Raw genomic sequence first — 22220 nt, forward strand, 5'->3', positions numbered from 1 at the left:
AAGCAGCGCACGCTGTGAAAAATATGAAAATCCCAATAATTCAAACATAAATAGTTTATTTAATAAGCTGATAAGATGTAGTGCAGCAGCCAGGTCTTTTTCACATTTTAGCATACTAAAGTTCACCATCTGGGTCTAAACAGAAATATTACTGTGAGGTTCAGAGTAACCGAGTGCAGTCTTTCTGTTGTCTAGATTATGCCCCAGGGTGCCTTAGACTTGTCAGAGACAAAGATGCTGTAATTCTGTCCATTGTTATTTTCCCAGAATGAGGTGCAGTACCTATCAGGTAGATAAGACACACATCATTCTATATTTTCATCTAGGAGCTTGGGCAGGGTGATGTCAAATTCAAATGTCTGTGTCAGGAACACCATAGCTTTCCTTCAGGAAATCACAGGGCACGTCTTGGTGGCTGTGCCAAGAGTCAAAGGTGATCGGGATGCACACAGCACTCTGAAATCTCAGGTTCTTCATACGGACTGTTCCGTGTAAAGCCAGTGCAGTCACACTGCAGTTCTTCAGGAGAACCATGGCCCCCTTCAGCCTGGCACAGAAACACAGGAAGTCTGCAGAGGGCTGTGCGAAGCCCATATGCAGCCTGCTCTCTTCACCGAAATTCCTGACGGTGCAGTTCGAACCACCCTCTGTCGTTTCCTGGTGCCTCTCTGGGCGTGATGGCTGTGGGTGCATCCAGTGCTCCATCTCAGAGAAGACGTTGACTGCTGTTAGGGACAACCCTTTTGAGTCTTAGCCTTGACTTCATCCTCACCAGTCTCCTTCAGAGGCACAGGTTTGTCTGGGGTAAGAGGTGTAGGGCTTAGGCTGCTCTGGGAGAGTTGCTCTGGCACAGGGGCTCTGATGCAGGGTCTCAGGTGGTTCAGAGAGGATGCACTAAACAGCTGGCACAGGGGTGGACACTGGCTCCAGCACAGCCTTACGGCAATGTCCAGAGGTCCCACAGCCTTACTGCAATGTCCAGAGGTCCCACAGCCTTATGGCAATGTCCAGAGGTCCCACAGCCTTACTGCAATGTCCAGAGGTCCCACAGCCTTACTGCAATATCCAGAGGTCCCACAGCCTTACTGCAATGTCCAGAGGTCCCACAGCCTTACTGTAATGTCCAGAGGTCCTACAGCCTTACTGCAATGTCCAGAGGTCCCACAGCCTTACTGCAATATCCAGAGGTCCCACTGCCTTACTGCAATGTCCAGAGGTCCCACAGACTGAGGCATGGACTGATCACCAAACATTCATAATTAATACCCTATGAAGGATAAAGATTAAGGTCAATACAAAAGAACAATCTTCTATAGATTCCTGATATATTATCTTGATGTTAATGATTTAATCATTATTCTGTTGTACAGGCCATCTTCTGTTGTTTTGGGATATATTCTATAGTAAGAAGATCAGAAAGGTATATACAGTGCCTTGCGAAAGTATTCGGCCCCCTTGAACTTTTCAACCTTTTGCCACATTTCAGGCTTCAAACATAAAGATATAAAACTGTAATTTTTTTGTGAAGAATCAACAACAAGTGGGACACAATTATGAAGTGGAACGAAATTTATTGGATATTTCAAACTTTTTTTTAATTATTCAGCCCCCTTAAGTTAATACTTTGTAGCGCCACCTTTTGCTGCGATTACAGCTGTAAGTCGCTTGGGGTATGTCTCTATCAGTTTTGCACATCGAGAGACTGACATTTTTGCCCATTCCTCCTTGCAAAACAGCTCGAGCTCAGTGAGGTTGGATGGAGAGCGTTTGTGAACAGCAGTTTTCAGTTCTTTCCACAGATTCTCGATTGGATTCAGGTCTGGACTTTGACTTGGCCATTCTAACACCTGGATATGTTTATTTGTGAACCATTCCATTGTAGATTTTGCTTTATGTTTTGGATCATTGTCTTGTTGGAAGACAAATCTCCGTCCCAGTCTCAGGCCTTTTGCAGACTCCATCAGGTTTTCTTCCAGAATGGTCCTGTATTTGGCTCCATCCATCTTCCCATCAATTTTAACCATCTTCCCTGCCCCTGCTGAAGAAAAGCAGGCCCAAACCATGATGCTGCCACCACCATGTTTGACAGTGGGGATGGTGTGTTCAGGGTGATGAGCTGTGTTGCTTTTACGCCAAACATAACGTTTTGCATTGTTGCCAAAAAGTTTGATTTTGGTTTCATCTGACCAGAGCACCTTCTTCCACATGTTTGGTGTGTCTCCCAGGTGGCTAGTGGCAAACTTTAAACGACACTTTTTATGGATATCTTTAAGAAATGGCTTTCTTCTTGCCACTCTTCCATAAAGGCCAGATTTGTGCAGTATATGACTGATTGTTGTCCTATGGACAGAGTCTCCCACCTCAGCTGTAGATCTCTGCAGTTCATCCAGAGTGATCATGGGCCTCTTGGCTGCATCTCTGATCAGTCTTCTCCTTGTATGAGCTGAAAGTTTAGAGGGACGGCCGGGTCTTCGTAGATTTGCAGTGGTCTGATACTCCTTCCATTTCAATATTATCGCTTGCACAGTGCTCCTTGGGATGTTTAAAGCTTGGGAAATATTTTTGTATCCAAATTCGGCTTTAAACTTCTCCACAACAGTATCTCGGACCTGCCTGGTGTGTTCCTTGTTCTTCATGATGCTCTCTGCGCTTTAAACAGACCTCTGAGACTATCACAGAGCAGGTGCATTTATATGGAGACTTGATTACACACAGGTGGATTCTATTTATCATCATTAGTCATTTAGGTCAACATTGGATCATTCAGAGATCCTCACTGAACTTCTGGAGAGAGTTTGCTGCACTGAAAGTAAAGGGGCTGAATAATTTTGCACGCCCAATTTTTCAGTTTTTTATTTGTTAAAAAAGTTTGAAATATCCAATAAATTTCGTTCCACTTCATGATTGTGTCTCACTTGTTGTTGATTCTTCGCAAAAAATTACAGTTTTATATCTTTATGTTTGAAGCCTGAAATGTGGCAAAAGGTCGAAAAGTTCAAGGGGGCCGAATACTTTCGCAAGGCACTGTATGTCAGTTAGAATGACACTATAAAATACAGCAATTAGTCATGGACATTCCGATTCTAGAATTTGCTAAAATATATTTTTTAAGACTTTTAATTAGAAAAACATCACACGTTTCATGAAGCAGCCTTGGCCCTATATATGGTGAGTTAAAAACAGTAATTGCAACAGTCAATCTAAAAACTCTGTAACTTAAGGTTTATTCAAAAAAGTCCAATCATCCAGTTATTGTGTCTCTCACTTCCCTCCTTCCTGGTCCTGCACTGTGAACCTAGTTGCAGTAGTGCCTGCCACTATATACCTCCTTAATCATCATGACATCTCATGTATCCAATGTTCCTGACTCTCCTGACCAATGAAATTAACTTCCTTATCATTCTTAGCCAATAGTGATGACTTTCATGACTAATTTACAGAACAGTAGCTTGGTTTCCAATTAATGACAGATTTTCATGTGAATATTTTAGAATCCGCATTAAAGAAAATATGCAAATTTTCCCACCGGTGGTGTCTTCACCAAATGGACATATAGTGGATAAAAATCAGTGTGTGACAACAGTGCACACAAAATGTACTTTTTCTCTTAAGTTTTCATGTACCGACTAAAAATCTAAAGTGCAATGTGTTTCCATCACATTTTCAACTCTAACGATAGTTTTGTCCCGAAACCTGTTGCGTTAAATAACAAATATGACAACTCTGGACTTGGCATTTTGCGTTCTAGCCAACAGTTTGCAGATACTGTGCGAGTAGGCTAGTGTACATGAGATTATTATCGATAAGAGCGAGAATATTTGTATTTGTCAAATGCAGTCAAGCATCCATGTCACCAGAATAAGACCTTTAATATTTATTGGAAAGGAGTATCAAGACCACTGTGCACTTTCACCACTCTGTGAAGTTCATCCTCATGTATTTCATCCACAGCCTAATAAACTGCATGGTTTCCCAAGTTGTAGTGGGAAGACCACACATCATATCAAATCAAATTTTATTTGTCACATGTGCCGAATACAACAGGTGTAGGCCTTACAGTGAAATGCTTACGTACAAGCCCTTTACCAACAATGCAGTTTTAAGAAAAATAAGTGTTAAGTAAAAATTGATAAGTAAAACATAAAAAATTAAAGTAACAAATAATTAAAGAGCAGCAGTAAAATAACAGTAGCGAGGCTATATACAGGGGGTACCGGTACAGAGTCAATGTGCGGGGGCACCGGTTAGTCGAGGTAATTGAGGTAACATGTATACTACCGTTCAAATGTTTGGGGTCACTTAGAAATGTCCTTGTTTTTGAAAGAAAAGCTTTTTTTTTTGTCCGTCAAAATAACATAAAATTGATCAGAAATACAGGGTCGACATTATTAATGTTGTAAATGACTATTGTAGCTGGAAACAGATTATTTTTTTTATGGAATATCTACATAGGCGAACAGAGGCCCATTGTCAGCAACCATCACTCCTGTGTTCCAATGGCACGTTGTTAGCTAATCCAAGTTGATCATTAGAAAACCCTTTTGCAATTATGTTAGCACAGCTGAAAACTGTTGTTCTGATTAAAGAAGCAATTAAACTGGCCTGATTTAGCCTAGTTGAGTATCTGGAGCATCAGCATTTGTGGGATCGCAACGTCAACAGTGAAGAGGCGACTCCGGGATGCTGGCCTTTTAAGCAGAGTTGCAAAGAAAAAGCCATATCTCAGACTGGCCAATAAAAATAAAATATTAAGATGGACAAAAGAACACAGACACTGGACAGAGCAATTCTGCCTAGATGGCCAGCATCCCGGAATCGCCTCTTCACTGTTGACGTTGAGACTGGTGTTTTGCGGGTACTATTTAATGAAGCTGCCAGTTGAAGACTTGTGTCTGTTTCTCAAACTAGACAATATAATGTACTTGTCCTCTTGCTCAGTTGTGCACTGGGGCCTCCCACTCCTCTTTCTATTCTGGTTAGAGCCAGTTTGGTGGACAAAATGGACAAAACATTAGCTTTTCTTTCAAAAACAAGGACATTTCTAAGTGACCCCAAACCTTTGAATGGTAGTGTACATGCTGAGTTAAAGTGACTATGCATAGATAATAAACAGAGAGTAGCAGCAGCGTAAAAGGGGGGGGGGGGGCAATGCAAATAGTCTGGGTAACCATTCGATTAGCTGTTCAGGAGTCTTATGGCTTGGGGGTAGAAGCTGTTAAGAAGCCTTTTGGACCTGACTTGGCGCTCCGGTACCGCTTGTCGTGCGGTAGCAGAGAGATCAGTCTATGACTAGGGTGGCTGGAGTCTTTGACAATTTTTAGGGCCATCCTCTGATACCGCCTGGAATAGAGGTCCTGGATGGCAGGAAGCTTGGCCCAGTGATGTAATGGGCCGTACGCATTACCCTTGTAGTGTCTTGCGGTCGGAGGCCAAGCAGTTGCCATACCAGGCAGTGATGCAACTAGTCAGGATGCTCTCAATGGTGCAGCTGTATCTTTTCAGTCTCCTGAGGAGGAATAGGATTTGTCGTACCCTCTTCACGACTGTCTTGGTGTGTTTGGACCATTCTAGTTTGTTGGTGATGTGGACACCAAGGAACTTGAAGCTCTCAACCTGCTCCATTACACCCCCGTCGATGAGAATGGGGGCGTGCTCGGTCCTCCTTTTCCTGTAGTCCACAATCATCTCCTTTGCCTTGATCACGTTGAGGGAGAGGTTGTTATCGTGGCACCACACGGCCAGGTCTCTGACCTCCTCCCTATAGGCTGTCTCATTGTTGTCGGGGATCAGGCCTACCACTTTGTGTTATCGGCAAACTTAAGGATGGTGTTGGAGTCGTGCCTGGCCATGCAGTCATGAATGAACAGGGAGTACAGGAGTTGACTGAGCACGCACCCCTGACGGGTCCCCGTGTAGAGGATCAGCGTGACGGATGTGTTGTTACCTACCCTTACCACCTGGGGGCGGCCCGTCAGGAAGTCCAGGATCCAGTTGCAGAGGGAGGTGTTTAGTCCCAGGGTCCTTAGCTTAGTGATGAGCTTTGAGGGCACTATGGTGTTGAACGCTGAGCTGTAGTCAATGAATAGAATTCTCACATAGGTGTTCCTTTTGTCCAGGTGGGAAAGGGCAGTGTGGAGTACAATAGAGATTGCATCATCTGTGGATCTGTTGGGGCGGTATGCAAATTAGGGTGGGTCTAGGGTTCTCAGATAATGGTGTTGATGTGAGCCAGCCTTTTAGCCCTTCATGGCTACAAACGTGAGTGCTACAGGTCGGTAATCATTTAGGAAGGTTACCTTAGTGTTCTTGGGCACAGGGACAATGGTGGTCTGCTTGAAACATGTTGGTATTACAGACTCAGTCAGGGACAGGTTCAAAATGTCAGTGAAGACACTTGCCAGTTGGTTAGGGCATGCTCGGAGTACCCGTCCTGGTAATTTGTCTGGCCCTGTGGCCTTGTGAATGTTGACCTGTTTAAAGATCTTACTCACATCGGCTACGGAGAGCGTGATCACACAGTCGTCCGGAACAGCTGATGCTCTCATGCATGTTTCAGTGTTGCTTGCCTCGAAGCGAGCATAGAAGTAATTTAGCTCGTCAGGTAGGCTCATGTCACTGGGCAGCTCACGGCTGTGCTTCCCTTTGTAGTCTGTAATAGTTTGCAAGCCCTGCCACATCCAACAAGCGTCGGAGCCGGTGTAGTACGATTCAATCTTAGTCCTGTATTGACGCTTTGCCTGTTTGATGGTTCGTTGGAGGGCATAGCAGGATTTCTTATAAACTTCCGGGTTAGAGTCCCGCTCTATGAAAGCGGCAGCTCTACTCTTTAACTCAATGTGGATGTTTTCTGTAATCCATGGCTTCTGGTTGGGGTATGTACGTACAGTTACTGTGGGGACGATGTCATCAATGCACTTATTGATAAAGCCAGTGACTGATGTGGTGTACTCCTTCATGCCATCGGAAGAATCCCGGAACATATTACAGTCTGTGCTAGCAAAACAGTCCTGTAGCTTAGCATCTGCTTCATCTGACCACTTTTTTATTGACAGAGTCACATGTGCTTCCTGCTTTAGTTTTTGCTTGTAAGCAGGAAACAGGAGAATAGAATTATGGTCAGATTTGCCAAATGAAGGGCGAGGGAGGGCTTTGTACACGTCTCTGTGTGTGGAGTAAAGGTGGTCTATAGTTTTTTTCCCTTTGGTTGCACATTTAACATGCTGGTAGAAATGAGGTAAAACAGATGTAAGTTTCCCTACATTTAAGTCCCCAGCCACTAGGAGCACCGCCTCTGGATGAGCATTTTCCTGTTTGCTTATGGTTGTATACAGCTCATTGAGTGCAGTCTTAGTGCCAGCATCAGTTTGTGATGGTAAATAGACAGTTATGAAGAACATAGATGAAAACTATTTTGGTAAATAGTGTGGTCTACAGCTTATCATGAGATACTCTACCTCAGGCGAGCAAAACCTTGAGACTTCATTAGATTTCATGCACCAGCTGTTGTGTACAAATATACATAGACAGTCGCCCCTTGTCTTACCAGAGGCAGCTATTCTATCCTGCCGATACAACGTAAAACCCGCCAGCTGTATGTTATTCATAACTTCATTCAGCCATGACTCGGTGAAACATAAGATATTACAGTTTTTAATGTCCCGTTGGTAGGATATACGTGATCGTAGTTCATCTATTTTATTATCCAATGATTGTACATTGGCTAATAGGACAGATGGTAAAGGCAGATTACCCACTCGCCGTCGGATTCTTACAAGGCATCTGACCTACGTCCCTGATATCTCCGTCTCTTTCTCCTGCGAATGATGGGGATGAGGGCCTTGTCGGGTGTGTGAAGTAAATAATTTGCGGCCAGACAGAAGCCACTCCTTAGTAAAAGGCACATGACAGCCTGCTTGAAGTTTGCCAAAAGTAACATAAAGACTCTCAAATGTATTTAATAACTGAAGTAACCTATATACAATAATCAATGGTGTATGTAGTCAGTAGTGTAAGTGAATGGTTGCGTGCATAGATGTGATAATGAGGGGTGTTGAAAGGTGCCTTAACAAACAAACAAACAAACAAACAAACAAACAAACAAACCAACAAACAAACAAACAAACAAACAAACAATACGGCCACAAAATTGCCACAACCAAAATCCAACAGTGTGTCTGCATGGAGAGTCTCCTCAATGAATGGGGAAGAGGTGTATTTATCCCGGGACACACCTGGGTCCAGGTGTCTCCCATTTTGCTGACAACCTACCCAGCTCCACCCACCGACATCCTAATAAGGAAAACAAGAGCAAAGAGAAAGAATTCGGCAGACAGAGTGGGAGGGTCGTCACAGTATTGTTTGTAGATTGATGTGGATAAAAAACGATTTAACCATTTTAGAATAAGGCTTTAACGTAACAAAATGTGGAAAAAGTCAAGGGGCCTGAATACTTTCCGAAGGCACTGTATAGAGAGTTTATACAACGGTTGTGTCTAATTCTGAATGCTGATTGGTTAAAACCGCATTCCAGCTGGTGTCTATTCCACAAGTTACCACCGGTCCAAATCTTTGACTTTAAAATGCCTATTTACTCTGTTCCATCTGACTGTGCAATCCAATGTCTCATCAGACCAGCCAGGCAATTTTTAAACTTGATCTCCACTATAAAAAGCATATAGACATTGTATCCCATTTCCTTTAAACTAACATTTAGTTTTCAACAGCGGAGATTTATATAAACCTTGCTGTCTGTCTCTCCGACATTTGCAACATTGTTTCAATATTCAAATTCGATCTCCAGCTGTCCCATAGTCATGAATGTTTTTGGAGTCGGGACGAGACAGACAGCTAGGCAGCTTTTATCAGCCAGTCGAAATGGTAATGAATCAGCTGGCATCATTTTTATGGATATATACAAAGAAATGTCAATTGAAAAAAGGTAAAAACAAAACAAGTACAGGATTTTTAAGTCTTGAGATAATTATGACTATGTGTGCCATTCAGAGGATGAATGGGAAAGAGAAAATATTTAAGGGCCTTTGAACGGGGTATGGTAGTAGGTGCCAGGCACACCGGTTTGTGTCAAGAACTGCAACACTGCTGGGTTTTTCACATTAAACCGTTTCCTGTGTGTATCAAGAATGGTCCACCACCTAAAGGACATCCAGCCAACTTGACACAACCGTGGGAAGCATTGGAGTCAACATTGGCCAGCAACCCTGCAGTGTTGCAGTTCTTGACACAAACCGGTATGCCTGGCACCTACTACCATACCCCGTTCAAAGGCCCTTAAATATTTTCAACACTTTGTAGAGTCAATGCCCCAACAAATTGAGGTTGTTCTGAGGGCTAAAGAGGGGGCAACTCAATGTTAGGAAGGTGTTCCTAATGTTTGGTATACTCAGTGTACAGTATACAGTGGGGCAAAAATGTATTTAGTCAGCCACCAATTGTGCGATTTCTCCCACTTAAAAGATGAGAGAGGCCTATAATTTTCATCATAGGTACATGTCAACTATGACAGACAAAATGAGAAAAAAAATCCAGAAAATCACATTGTAGGATTTTTTATGAATTTATTTGCAAATTATGGTGGAAAATAAGTATTTGGTCACCTACAAACAAGCAAGATTTCTGGCTCTCATAGACCTGTAACTTCTTCTTTAAGAGGCTCCTCTGTCCTCCACTCGTTACCTGTATTAATGGCACCTGTTTGAACTTGTTATCAGTATAAAAGACACCTGTCCACAACCTCAAACAGTCACACTCCAAACTCCACTATGGCCAAGACCAAAGAGCTGTCAAAGGACACCAGAAACAAAATTGTAGACCTGCACCAGGCTGGGAAGACTGAATCTGCAATAGGTAAGCAGCTTGGTTTGAAGAAATCAACTGTGGGAGCAATTATTAGGAAATGGAAGACATACAAGACCACTGATAATCTCCCTCGATCTGGGGCTCCACGCAAGATCTCACCCCGTGGGGTCAAAATGATCACAAGAACGGTGAGCAAAAATCCCAGAACCATACGGGGGGACCTAGTGAATGACCTGCAGAGAGCTGGGACTAAAGTAACAAAGCCTACCATCAGTAACACACTACGCCGCCAGGGACTCAAATCCTGCAGTGCCAGACGTGTCCCCCTGCTTAAGCCAGTACATGTCCAGGCCCGTCTGAAGTTTGCTAGAGAGCATTTGGATGATCCAAAAGAGGATTGGGAGAATGTCATATGGTCAGATGAAACCAAAATAGAACTTTTTGGTAAAAACTCAACTCGTCGTGTTTGGAGGACAAAGAATGCTGAGTTGCATCCAAAGAACACCATACCTACTGTGAAGCATGTGGGTGGAAACATCATACTTTGGGGCTGTTCTTCTGCAAAGGGACCAGGACGACTGATCCGTGTAAAGGAAAGAATGAATGGGGCCATGTATCGTGAGATTTTGAGTGAAAACCTCCTTCCATCAGCAAGGGCATTGAAGATGAAACGTGGCTGGGTCTTTCAGGATGACAATGATCCCAAACACACCGCCCGGGCAACGAAGGAGTGGCTTCGTAAGAAGCATTTCAAGGTCCTGGAGTGGCCTAGCCAGTCTCCAGATCTCAACCCCATAGAAAATCTTTGGAGGGAGTTGAAAGTCCGTGTTGCCCAGCGACAGCCCCAAAACATCACTGCTCTAGAGGAGATCTGCATGGAGGAATGGGCCAAAATACCAGCAACAGTGTGTGAAAGCCTTGTGAAGACTTACAGAAAACGTTTGACCTGTGTCATTGCCAACAAAGGGTATATAACAAAGTATTGAGATAAACTTTTGTTATTGACTAAATACTTATTTTCCACCATAATTTGCAAATAAATTAATTAAGAATCCTACAATGTGATTTTTCTGGATTTTTTTTCTCATTTTGTCTGTCATAGTTGAAGTGTACCTATGATGAAAATTACAGGCCTCACTCATCTTTTTAAGTGGGAGAACTTGCACAATTGGTGGCTGACTAAATACGTTTTTGCCCCACTGTATATGCAACTGCACAGGTCAGGTTTCCAGGTGAGATGTTGTGATATATACTACAACACGTAGCTAAAATCTGTCTCAAAGACCATAAGCTCACTGATATGGCAGTGTGAGCCCTTCTGTTTCAGCTGTTAAACTTAGGAAGCCAAGAAGAAGCCAACCTATCATTATTATGATCAAATCATTCAGTCTTTGAAGGACATAATTTCAGCCACACCACCCTGGTATGGCTTATAGAAGGGTTCCCCAACTGAATTTGGCCCGCTGGTGGTTTTAACTGGTGATGTAATGAAAATATATCCCTTTTGAAATGCTTCAGAAAAAACAAGTGATGCAACACACTACCTTCCTATGAAAACCCCAGTATGTCTATCTCTTCAGAAGGTTTTGCTTTAGGGACATACCATTTCCCCACTAAAACCATCTCATGCACACAGTATTACTCAATGACCTAGTTATTTAGAAGAGGATGAGCTGCAGTTCCCCATACTGTGACGCTGATGCAATTACTACCCTTGGTTGTTTATCTTTTCAATGAGCCATAAAGAACAAATCTTGAGCTGATGACATTGAGTCAACCAGATTTAGCCTAATAACCATTTTTAACCTTTATTTAACTAGGCAAGTCAGTTAAGAACAAATTCTTATTTACAATGACAGCCTACTGGTGAATAGTGGGTTTACTGCCTTGGTCAGGGGTAGAATTACAGATTTCTACTTTGTCAGCTTGGGGATTCAATCCAGCAACCTTTCGGTTATTAGCCCACCGCTTTAACCACTAGGCTATCTGCCAACCCATCCATATGGACAACCTACGATTCATATAGTACCTTGATAGATATATCATGGACTGTGAAATCAACTATGAATGCAAGTGCTATCAGCGGGGAACTATAGTGCAACTACAGTGCACTTTAAGGATTATTGAATGTTAAAGGATAGGCTCCACTTTCTCCAGTCTTCTATTACTGGTTCTCCTATTCACATGAAATGAAAATACAATAAGCATGAAATATCCTGTGCTTAAATGCCTTACATAAGAATGCAATTACCACATTTATGTCTCATAAATAGAAATGCTGGAGAACATATTATTTCCCTGGCCCAGTAAACCATAAAATGTGTAAAAATCAATGAACACATTTCCCCTTCAGGTATCATAACTCATTCCTCATGGATAGAGGTTCCATAATGTACCAGTATAGTGTGAAACAAAACACACATGATACATCACAACTTAGCTTTTCATCAAGGAAGTGCTTCTGCCAATATTTATCCGCAACTGCAGAGGTCAGGTTTCCAGATGAGATGTTGTGGCATGTACTGCAGCACATAGTTAACTCTGTCTCAAAGACCATAAGCTCACTGATATGGCAGTGTGAGCCCTTCTGTTTCAGCTGTTAAACTTAGTAAGTCAAGAAGACGCCAACCTATCATTATTATGATCAAATCATTCAGTCTTTGAAGGACATAATTCCAGCCACACCACCCTGGTATGGCTTATAGAAGGGTTCCCCAACTGAATTTGGCCTGCAGGTGGTTTTATTTGTCCCCCCAAGTCTTCTGGGGAAAAAAGAAAAAGAAAAAGAAAAAAAAAGGCATTTTTTGGTGGAATTTGTATCGTTGGACATAAGACTGTAAAACCCCCAGGAAATTAGCTCCAAGTGGTTTTAATTTAAGAAATCTGTTACCAAGTATTCCTATGCATAACAGAGAGACGTGATTGTATGCAAATGTAAGCAAGGTTTGAAATTATTCTGTATTAGTCAAACATATCTGTTCGGGCTTCTCGCAGTCAATTTGCAGTCTACAAATGACTTGTAATTAGGTTTTCCGGCCCAACGACCATCCTGTCATGAAAAACGGACCGCGGCTGAATCTATTTGATGATCCCTGGCTCATAGTATTAAAGTTTAATAGTTCAACTGGTGATGTAATGAAAATATATCCCTTTTGAAATGCTTCAGAAAAAACAAGTGATGCAACACACTACCTTCTAATGAAAACCCCAGTATGTCTATCTCTTCAGAAGGTTTTGCTTTAGGGACATACCATTTCCCCACTAAAACCATCTCATGCACACAGTATTACTCAATGACCTAGTTATTTAGAAGAGGATGAGCTGCAGTTCCCCATACTGTGACGCTGATGCAATTACTACCCTTGGTTGTTTATCTTTTCAATGAGCCATAAAGAACAAACCCTGAGCTGATGACATTGAGTCAACCAGATTTAGCCTAATAACCGGAAGAACCATGACTACTAAAAACTGAGATATTAAACATGACCCATTCTAACTTGCATCAACTTCAGTTCATATTGAATCACAAGCATTTAAGCCCTACAATATCAGCATTAATGGCAACGTATGATTCAATATTTGTCCTAAAGATAATGGGTGAAACTACAGTGCCTTTTAGAAAGTGTTCACACCCCTTGAATTTTTCCATATTTTGTTGTGTTACAGCCTGAATTTAAAAAGGATTAAATTTAGCTTTTTGTCACTGGCCTACACACAATACCCCATAATGTCAAAGTGGAATTATGTTTTTGGACAGTTCAACAAATGAATTAAAAATTAAAAGCTGAAATTGAGTCAATAAATATTCAACCCCTTTGTTATGACAAGCATAAATACAGTGAATAAAATTATAAATGCAACATGCAACAATTTCAAAGATTTTACTGAGTTTCAGTTCATATTAGGAAATCAGTCCATTTAAATAAATAAATTAGGCCCTAATCTATGGATTTGACATGACTGGGAATACAGATATGCATCTGTTGGTCACAGATACCTTAAAAAAATAGGTATGGGCGTGGATCAGAAAATCAGTCAGTATCTGGTGAAGCCACCTCTTGCATCATGCAGCGCGACACATCTCGTTTGCATAGAGTTGATCAGGCTGTTGATTGTGGAATGTTGTCCCACTCCTCTTCAATGACTGTGCGAAGTTGCTGGATATTGGCGGGAACTGGAACACGCTGTCGTACACGTCGATATAGAGCATCCCAAACTTGCTCAATGGGTGACATGTCTAGTGAGTATGCAGGCCATGGAAGAACTAGGACATTTTCAGCTTTCAGGAATTGTGTACAGATCCTTGAAAAATGGGGCCGTGCATGCTGAGACATGAGGTGATGGCGGCAGATGAATGGCACATCCCTGCAGTCCGCATGCCAATTGCACACTCCCTCAAAATTTTTGACATCTGTTGCATTGTGTTTTGTGACAAAACTGCTCATTTTAGAGTGGCCTTTTATTGTACCCGGCACAAGGTGCACCTGTGTAATGATCATGCTGTTTAGTCAACTTCTTGCTATGCCACACCTGTCAGGTGGATGGATTATCTTGGCAAAGGAGAAATGCTCACTAACAAGGATGTAAACAAATTTGTGCACAACATTTTAGAGAAATTAGCTTTTTGTGCATATGGAACATTTCTGGGATCTTTTATTTCAGCTCATGAAACCAACACCTTACATGTTGCATTTATATTTTTGTTCAGTGAAAGTTCAGGAGTAAAAGATGACTTATCAAGTCACATAATAAGTTCCATGTGGACTAGTGTTTAACATTATTTTTTTTTATGACTACCTCATCTCTGTACCCCCCACACACACAATTATCTGTAAGGTCCCTTAGTCGAGCAATGAATTTCAAACACAGACTGAACCAGAAAGACAAGGGAGATTTGCCAATGCCCTCACTTAGAAGAGCACCTATTGATAGATGGGTAAAAAAAAAAGCATACACTGAATATCCCTTTGAGCATGGTGAAGTTATTAATTACACTTTGGATGGTGTATCAATACACCTAGTCACTACAAAGATACAGGCATCCTTCCTAACTCAGTTGCTGGAATAGAAGGAAACTGCTCAGGGATTTAACCATGAGGCCCATAGTCATCTTAAAACAGTTTGATGGCTGTGATAGGAGAAAACTGAGGATGGATCAACAACATTGTACTTGCTCCACAATACTAACTCAATTGATAGAGTGAAAAGAAGGACGCTTGTACAGAATAAAAATATTCCAAAACATGCATCCTGTTTGCAACAAGGCACTAAAGTAATACTGCAAAAAATGTGGCAAAGCAAGTAACGTTTTGTCCTGAATACAAAGTGTTATGTTTGGGGCAAATCCAATATGAAACATTACTGAGTACCACTGTCCGTATTTTCAAGTATACTGGTGGCTGCATCATGTTATGGATATGCTTGTAATCATTAAGGACAGGATTTTTTTCACGTGTAAAAAAAACAGAATGGCGCTATGCACAGGGAAAATGCTAGAGGAAAGTCTAGTTCTGTCTGCTTTCTACCAGACACTGGGAGATGAATTCACCTTTATTTCAGCAGCACAAAAACCTAAAAAGACAGGGCCAAATCTACACTGAAGTTGCTTACCAAGAAGACAGCGAATGTTCCTGAGTGGCTGAGTTACAGTTTTGACATACACTGAGTGTACAAACCACTAAGAACACCTTCCTAATATTGAGTTGCACGCCCTTTTTCCCTCAGAACAGCCTCAAATCGTTGGGGCAGGGACTCTACAAGGTGTTGAAAGCGTTCCACAGGGATGCTGGCCATGCTGACTAAAATGTTTCCCACAGTTGGGTCAAGTTGGCTGGATGTCCTCTGGGTGGTGGACCACTCTTGATACACACAGGAAACTGTTGAGTGTGAAAAACCCAGCAGCGTTGCAGTTCTTGACACACTCAAACCGGTGTGCCTGGCACCTACTACCATACCCCATTCAAAGGTACTTAAATCTTTCGTCTTATACATTCACCATCTGAATAGCACACATACACAATCCATGTCTCAATTGTCTCAAGGCTTAAAAATCCTTCTTTAACTTGTCTCCTCCCCTGATTGAAGTGGATTTAACAGGTGACATAAATAAGGGATCATAGCTTTCACCTGGATTCACCTAGTCAGTCTGTGTCATAGAATGTTTTGGACACTCAGTGTAAATATACTTGAAAATCTATGGAGACCTAAAAATGGTTGTCTAGCAATGATCAAGAACCAATTTGACAGAGAATAATGGACAAATGTTGCACAATCCAGGTGTGGAAAGCTCTTATAGATTTACCCAGAAAGACTCACAGCTGTAATCCCTGCCAAAGGTGCTTCTACAAAGTATTGACTCAGGGGTGTGAATACTTACAGTGAGGGAAAAAAGTATTTTATCCCCTGCTGATTTTGTACGTTTGCCCACTGACAAAGAAATGATCAGTCTATAATTGTAATGGTAGGTTTATTTGAACAGTGAGACAGAATAACAACAAAAAAATCCCCAAAAATGTCAAAAATGTTATGAATTGATTTGCATTTTATTGAGGGAAATAAGTATTTGACCCCTCTGCAAAACATGACTTAGTACTTGGTGGCAAAACCCTTGTTGGCAATCACAGAGGTCAGATGTTTCTTGTAGTTGGCCACCAGGTTTGCACACATCTCAGGAGGGATTTTGTCCCACTCCTCTTTGCAGATCTTCTCCAAGTCGTTAAGGTTTCGAGGCTGACGTTTGGTAACTTGAACCTTCAGCTCCCTCCACAGATTTTCTATGGGATTAAGGTCTGGAGACTGGCTAGGCCACTCCAGGACCTTAATGTGCTTCTTCTTGAGCCACTCCTTTGTTGCCTTGGCCGTGTGTTTTGGGTCATTGTCATGCTGGAATACCCATCCACGGCAAACGTACAAAATCAGCAGGGGATCAAATACTTTTTCCCTCACTGTATGTAAATGAGACATTTCTGCATGTAATTTTCCAAAAATGTGCTAACATTTTCCAAAAACATGTTTTCACTTTGTCATTATGGGGTATTGTTAATCCATTTTCAATTCAGGCTGTAACACATCAAAATGTGGAATAAGTGAAGAGGTATGTGAGAATCAGGGCTACCGCTCAATGCAAGCCATTTTGTGTCCACATATCGATTTAAGCGATCGGAACCGGCACCAGAAACACGCAGGTCCCCAAAACAGGTACCTTTACATCATACCATGGAGTCAAAGTATTAATATCAGTCTGTCTATAAACATACATCTACATCTTTATTTCTATTGGTCTAAGCAATTCACACACCCAGATTTGAAATAGACCACATCATATGACCAAGGCAGCAACAGCACGCCAAATACAAATTCATGTATGGCAATGGCATGCTTGCACCGTGGTTGGAAAGCAAGAGTATTCTCACATAATTGCAAATGGCAATTTTATGTGTACACTATACATGACCACTGAGACATTCTCTACACCATTCAAATTGTGCAAGCAACGAACACACTCACTATATTTGTACCACTCAACCTTATAATGTACATGTAGATAACATGATTGTATTTCTGTCATCCTCAAGTCTTTCTCACTTATAGCCTCCTATATGTCCAATGATCACCATTACAACTATAAGCAGGCTTCATGTGAGAGATACGAGTGTCCTCAGGTACGTAAATCAGTAACATATTCGGAGACATTCCAGTTCATGCCCGGCTCCTGAAGAGTTGGGTGTCCACAAATAACGCCCATATCGCCCTCCTCAATGTACTTCAATCAATGTAGTCAATGAAGGGAGTCGGTGTTCCTCTGGTCATCAGCCACCACAACTGGAGACTAACAACTGCATCTGAACCAAGGTCAGAGGCACCTAAAACAGACCAAACAGAGAATGCCTATGTTATTACAGAGACAGATCTGCAAATATGCTAACATAATATACTGCCTATTGTGTTGCAGTTCAGTGGCAAATTGCCTCATTGTTGTGTTGGTAATGCGTTGTTCAAGCAAACGTTCTAAGAGAGAGAATTTCCAACTTGGTTAACTGCCAAGAGACCATGTTCAGGGCAAAAAGCAAAGGCTAAAAATGATGACAGTACAAAGCAGTCTATTATGTAAGATTTGGATTTGAATCATGCACACCAACATATTTTAAAAACACAGTATGGATGTGTGTGTGTGTGTGTGTGTGTGCGTCATAGATTAGATATGAGGGAAATCAGTGTGGCCTATTAGTTGAGTACCTTGACAGTTAAATTAGCTGTACTACTCCACTTGAAACCAGAGGTGCTATAGTGCGATACTGCATCAGATGCTGAGAACCCTCGTCAAGATCCACAACATACTCTCTGAAAGAAAATAATGGACAAAAAATGTCAAATAGCAAAAGACCAGGAATATCAATAAATAACTGATACGTGAATTTTCGAATCCCAAGGATAATAATTACCAATCAATAAGCCTTGACTAATCCCCAAGGTTTGTAAGACACTGGGTTAAGAATAATTAGGCAAGGACTCAGCTTTCTGCAAAAGGTCTGTACAGTTTATTCAGAGAACGTTCTAAAGTCAAAAATTAAGACTCAGTCTTTTATAATACAAACACATTCTTATCTTTAGACCACTCCCTTCTCCAACAATCAGTACTTTTCCACTCACCACAAAGAACAATAAAAACTTGCCACATTCTTCAAGGCTTTCACCTCCCCTACCCCTTTATGACCCTCTTGGTTTGAAACCTATACAATGTTTTTCTTTTACCTAAACCACAACTTCACTCAGTTTACATCCCTACTAAGGAATATAACCTCAAAGTTTTACAATCCTAACCGCTCTCCCCATATGCTAATTTTATCATCCCATTATTCCTAAACCTATCTCCCTATTCTATAATAACAGAGTGGAACAGTTAAGTCATTATTCTAACACATACAAATGATCCTAACAACGTCTGTGGAGTACGCTGGTATATTCTTGCAGACAGTAACAGTAAATAGAAAACACATATACAGTGGCTTGCGAAAGTATTCACCCCCTTGGCATTTTCCCTATTATTTTGCCTTACAACCTGGAATTATAATAGATTTTTGGGGGGTTTGTATCATTTGATTTACACAACATGCCTACCACTTTGAAGATGCAAAGTATTTGTTATTGTGAAACAAACAAGAAATATGACCAAAAAAAACAGAAAACTTGAGCGTGCATAAAGTCAATACTTTGTAGAGCCACCCTTTGTAGCAATTACAGCTGCAAGTCTCTTGGGGTATGTCTTTATAAGCTAGCCACTGGGATTTTTGCCCATTCTTCAAGGCAAAACTGCACCAGCTCCTTCAAGTTGGATGGGTTCCACTGGTGTACAGCAATCTTTAAGTCATACCACAGATTCTCAATTGAATTGAGGTCTGGGCTTTGACTAGGCAATTCCAAGACATTTAAACGTTTCCCCTTGAATCACTCGCATGTTGCTTTAGCAGTATGCTTAGGGCCATTGTCCTGCTAGAAGGTGAACCTCCGTCCCAATCTCAAATCTCTGGAAGACAAACAGGTTTCCCTCAAGAATTTCCCTGTATTTAGCGCCTTCCATCATTCCTTCAATTCTGACCAGTTTCCCAGACCCTGCCGATGAAAAACATCCCCACAGCATGATGCTGCCACCACCATGCTTCACTGTGTGGATGCTGTTCTCAGGGTGATGAGAGGTGTTGGGTTTGCACCAGACATAGCATTTTCCTTGATGGTCAAAAAGCTACATTTTAGTCTCATCTGACCAGAGTACCTTCTTCCATATGTTTAGGGAGTCTCCCACATGCCTTTAGGCGAACACCAAACGTGTTGGCAAATTATTTTTTTTTAAGCAATGTCTTTTTTCTGGCCACTCTTCTGTAAAGCCCAGCTCTGTAGAGTGTACGGCTTAAAGTGGTCCTATGGACAGATACTCCAATCTCCGCTGTGGAGCTTTGCAGCTCCTTCAGGGTTATCTTTCGTCTCTTTGTTGCCTCTCTGATTAATGCCCTTCTTGCCTGGTCTTTGAGTTTAGGTGGGAGGCTCTCTCTTGATAGGTTTGTTGTGGTACCATATTCTTTACATTTTTTAAAATGGATTTAAATGGTGCTCCGTGGGATGTTCAAAGTTTCAGATATTTTTTTTATAACCCAACACTGATCTGTACTTCTCCACAACCTTGTCCCTGACCTGTTTGAAGAGCTGAGTTCTGAAGGTAATTGGTTGCACCAGATCTTATTTAGGGGCTCCATAGCAAAGGGGGTGAATACATATGCATGCACCACTTCAGTGTTCTTTTTTTTGTTGAAACAAGTAATTTTTTTTCATTTCACTTCACCAATTGACTACTTTGTGTATGTCCAGTACATGAAATCCAAATAAAAATCTATTTAAATTACAGGTTGTAATGCAACAAAATAGGAAAAACGCCAAGGGGATGAATACTTTTGCAAGGCACTGTATACAGACGTATGCTCGCACCTACTGGATATACAGAATACTGCATAAATAACATCCAAATCATTACTTTATTCTTGAATCCTGATACTTCATCATCAAAATGAGATAGTAGTAAGCCTTTCCAAATAAAAATGGAGCTGCTCTCATGAAGCTGTAGCACCCATCAATCAGTCCAATGATCATATGTGATACTGTACCTCTGGTCGTCTGTCTCAGGTTCCACCAAGATGTTATCCTGTCTCGCCCTCACACGCAGGAACACAAAGGAGTCCACACAGGGCTCTGGTACTGGGTACACATCATTACACATGGGAGTTAATCATGTGGCAAGTGAATACAATGCTTCCATCCATGCACATTAAACATTATGCCACTGATATTTTTTTTACAAGCAGCACATCAGAATATTGTTTATAGTAAATAATACCTTGCCAGGCCTCACCTGCTTTTAGCATATCCACTGTCTGTAGATTTGGGGGCATGTGTTTCAGAGCTACAGCCTTCAGATAGGTCTCTGTGTTGGCCAGATATCTGAATGGAAGAGATGGAACACAGCACATACGATAATAACAATGGAAGTAAATAAGACATTCAAACAACGCACAGACTTTCGTCCAGCTACAGTCATTATAATCGCAAACGGCAACGTCACCAAAACACTCACTCTTTGGCAAAGGCAAACTCCTCTGGAGACAGAAATTAAGTATCTCCCTCCGCTCGAGATTTCTCTTTCTCCAGGACATGAGGGGAAAACTTCTCAATCTACATAGGTAACAAAGGACCAGAGAGAACGGTGTCAGTCTGAGCGTTGATTTATAGTCCCTCTCATAAGAACATCATCAAACACCATGCTGGGATGTGTTACCTTTTGGAGGCGAGAGCGGAGGTAGCTGCTGAGGACATAGCGAATCCTGTCAATCTCCATGCGGTGGACACTGGCTTTCATATCACCCTTCCTAACCCGCTGCAGATTGGCCTCCTGTCAACAGAATCACACAAGGTAGTCATCCTGTTATTATTAGTGGAACCTTCATGCTCACAGGGACACAGCTGCTGCACCCCTCAGTTATGGAAGGCACCCCATTACCATGTGAGTCAGCTGCTCCATAACACACTCCACCCTCTCTGACTTGTTCTCCAGAAGCTCAGGAGAGAACTTCTCATTCAGCCAAGCCTGGGGACAGAGGAGCGAGCACACACACACACACACACACACACACACACACACACACACACACACACACACTTTATGATAATAGAGTAGCAGCAGTGACATGGTCTTTTTTTGTATTGACAGGATCTGTGCATTGTAAAACATGTGTGTCTGGCTACAGTATAGTGAACATTGCTAGCTAGCTAGTTATCTACCTCTTCCAGTTTCCCAATCAGTTCCGATGGAGTCATCACATCTTCTTGGCCGTCATCTCCTCCGCTCATGTCGCTGGCATCATGATCATCAGATATCGCATTAGACATGATTGCTCTTCAGCGGACTTGCTTAGTCTACAATAATTATTCAACGGCTGACCAGAAAACGTTGGTACTCTGCTGAACTAAGCAGAATGTTAACATTCTACATTATAGCTACAAATAACAACACTGTAAAGCTCGATTTCGACAACACAGACACAAGAAACACACACTTCCGGTTAAAGTTCGCGCCAACTGAATGTAACGCGTGAAGGCGTCGGAGACATTCAAACGTGCGCAACAAACGCGCAGTGTTTGGTTTACGCCTACAGTAACTACAATACAAGTATTATTTGCAAAACTATGTTTATTTCAGCTCAGGCATTGCCCTGAGCTAGGGTCATTTATGAAATATTTAATTTAATGAGCAGTAGTTTACTTTCCATGGATCAAGTGCCATGTCCCATTTCTCAAACATTTATCATGGAGCATGTTTATTTGAAGTTTAATTTGGCTCATAATTAATTAAAATATTGTAG

General features: G+C 41.7%; 1 pseudogene; it reads right to left on the reverse strand.

Annotated features, from left to right (window-relative positions):
* Nucleotides 1–17063: 17063 nt before the first annotated feature.
* Nucleotides 17064–21925, reverse strand: LOC106579833 (DNA replication complex GINS protein SLD5-like; annotated as a pseudogene).
* Between the last annotated feature and the right edge of the window lie 295 nt (nucleotides 21926–22220).

This window comes from Salmo salar, chromosome ssa20 (genome assembly GCF_905237065.1).
Source record: "Salmo salar chromosome ssa20, Ssal_v3.1, whole genome shotgun sequence".
Taxonomy (NCBI): domain Eukaryota; kingdom Metazoa; phylum Chordata; class Actinopteri; order Salmoniformes; family Salmonidae; genus Salmo; species Salmo salar.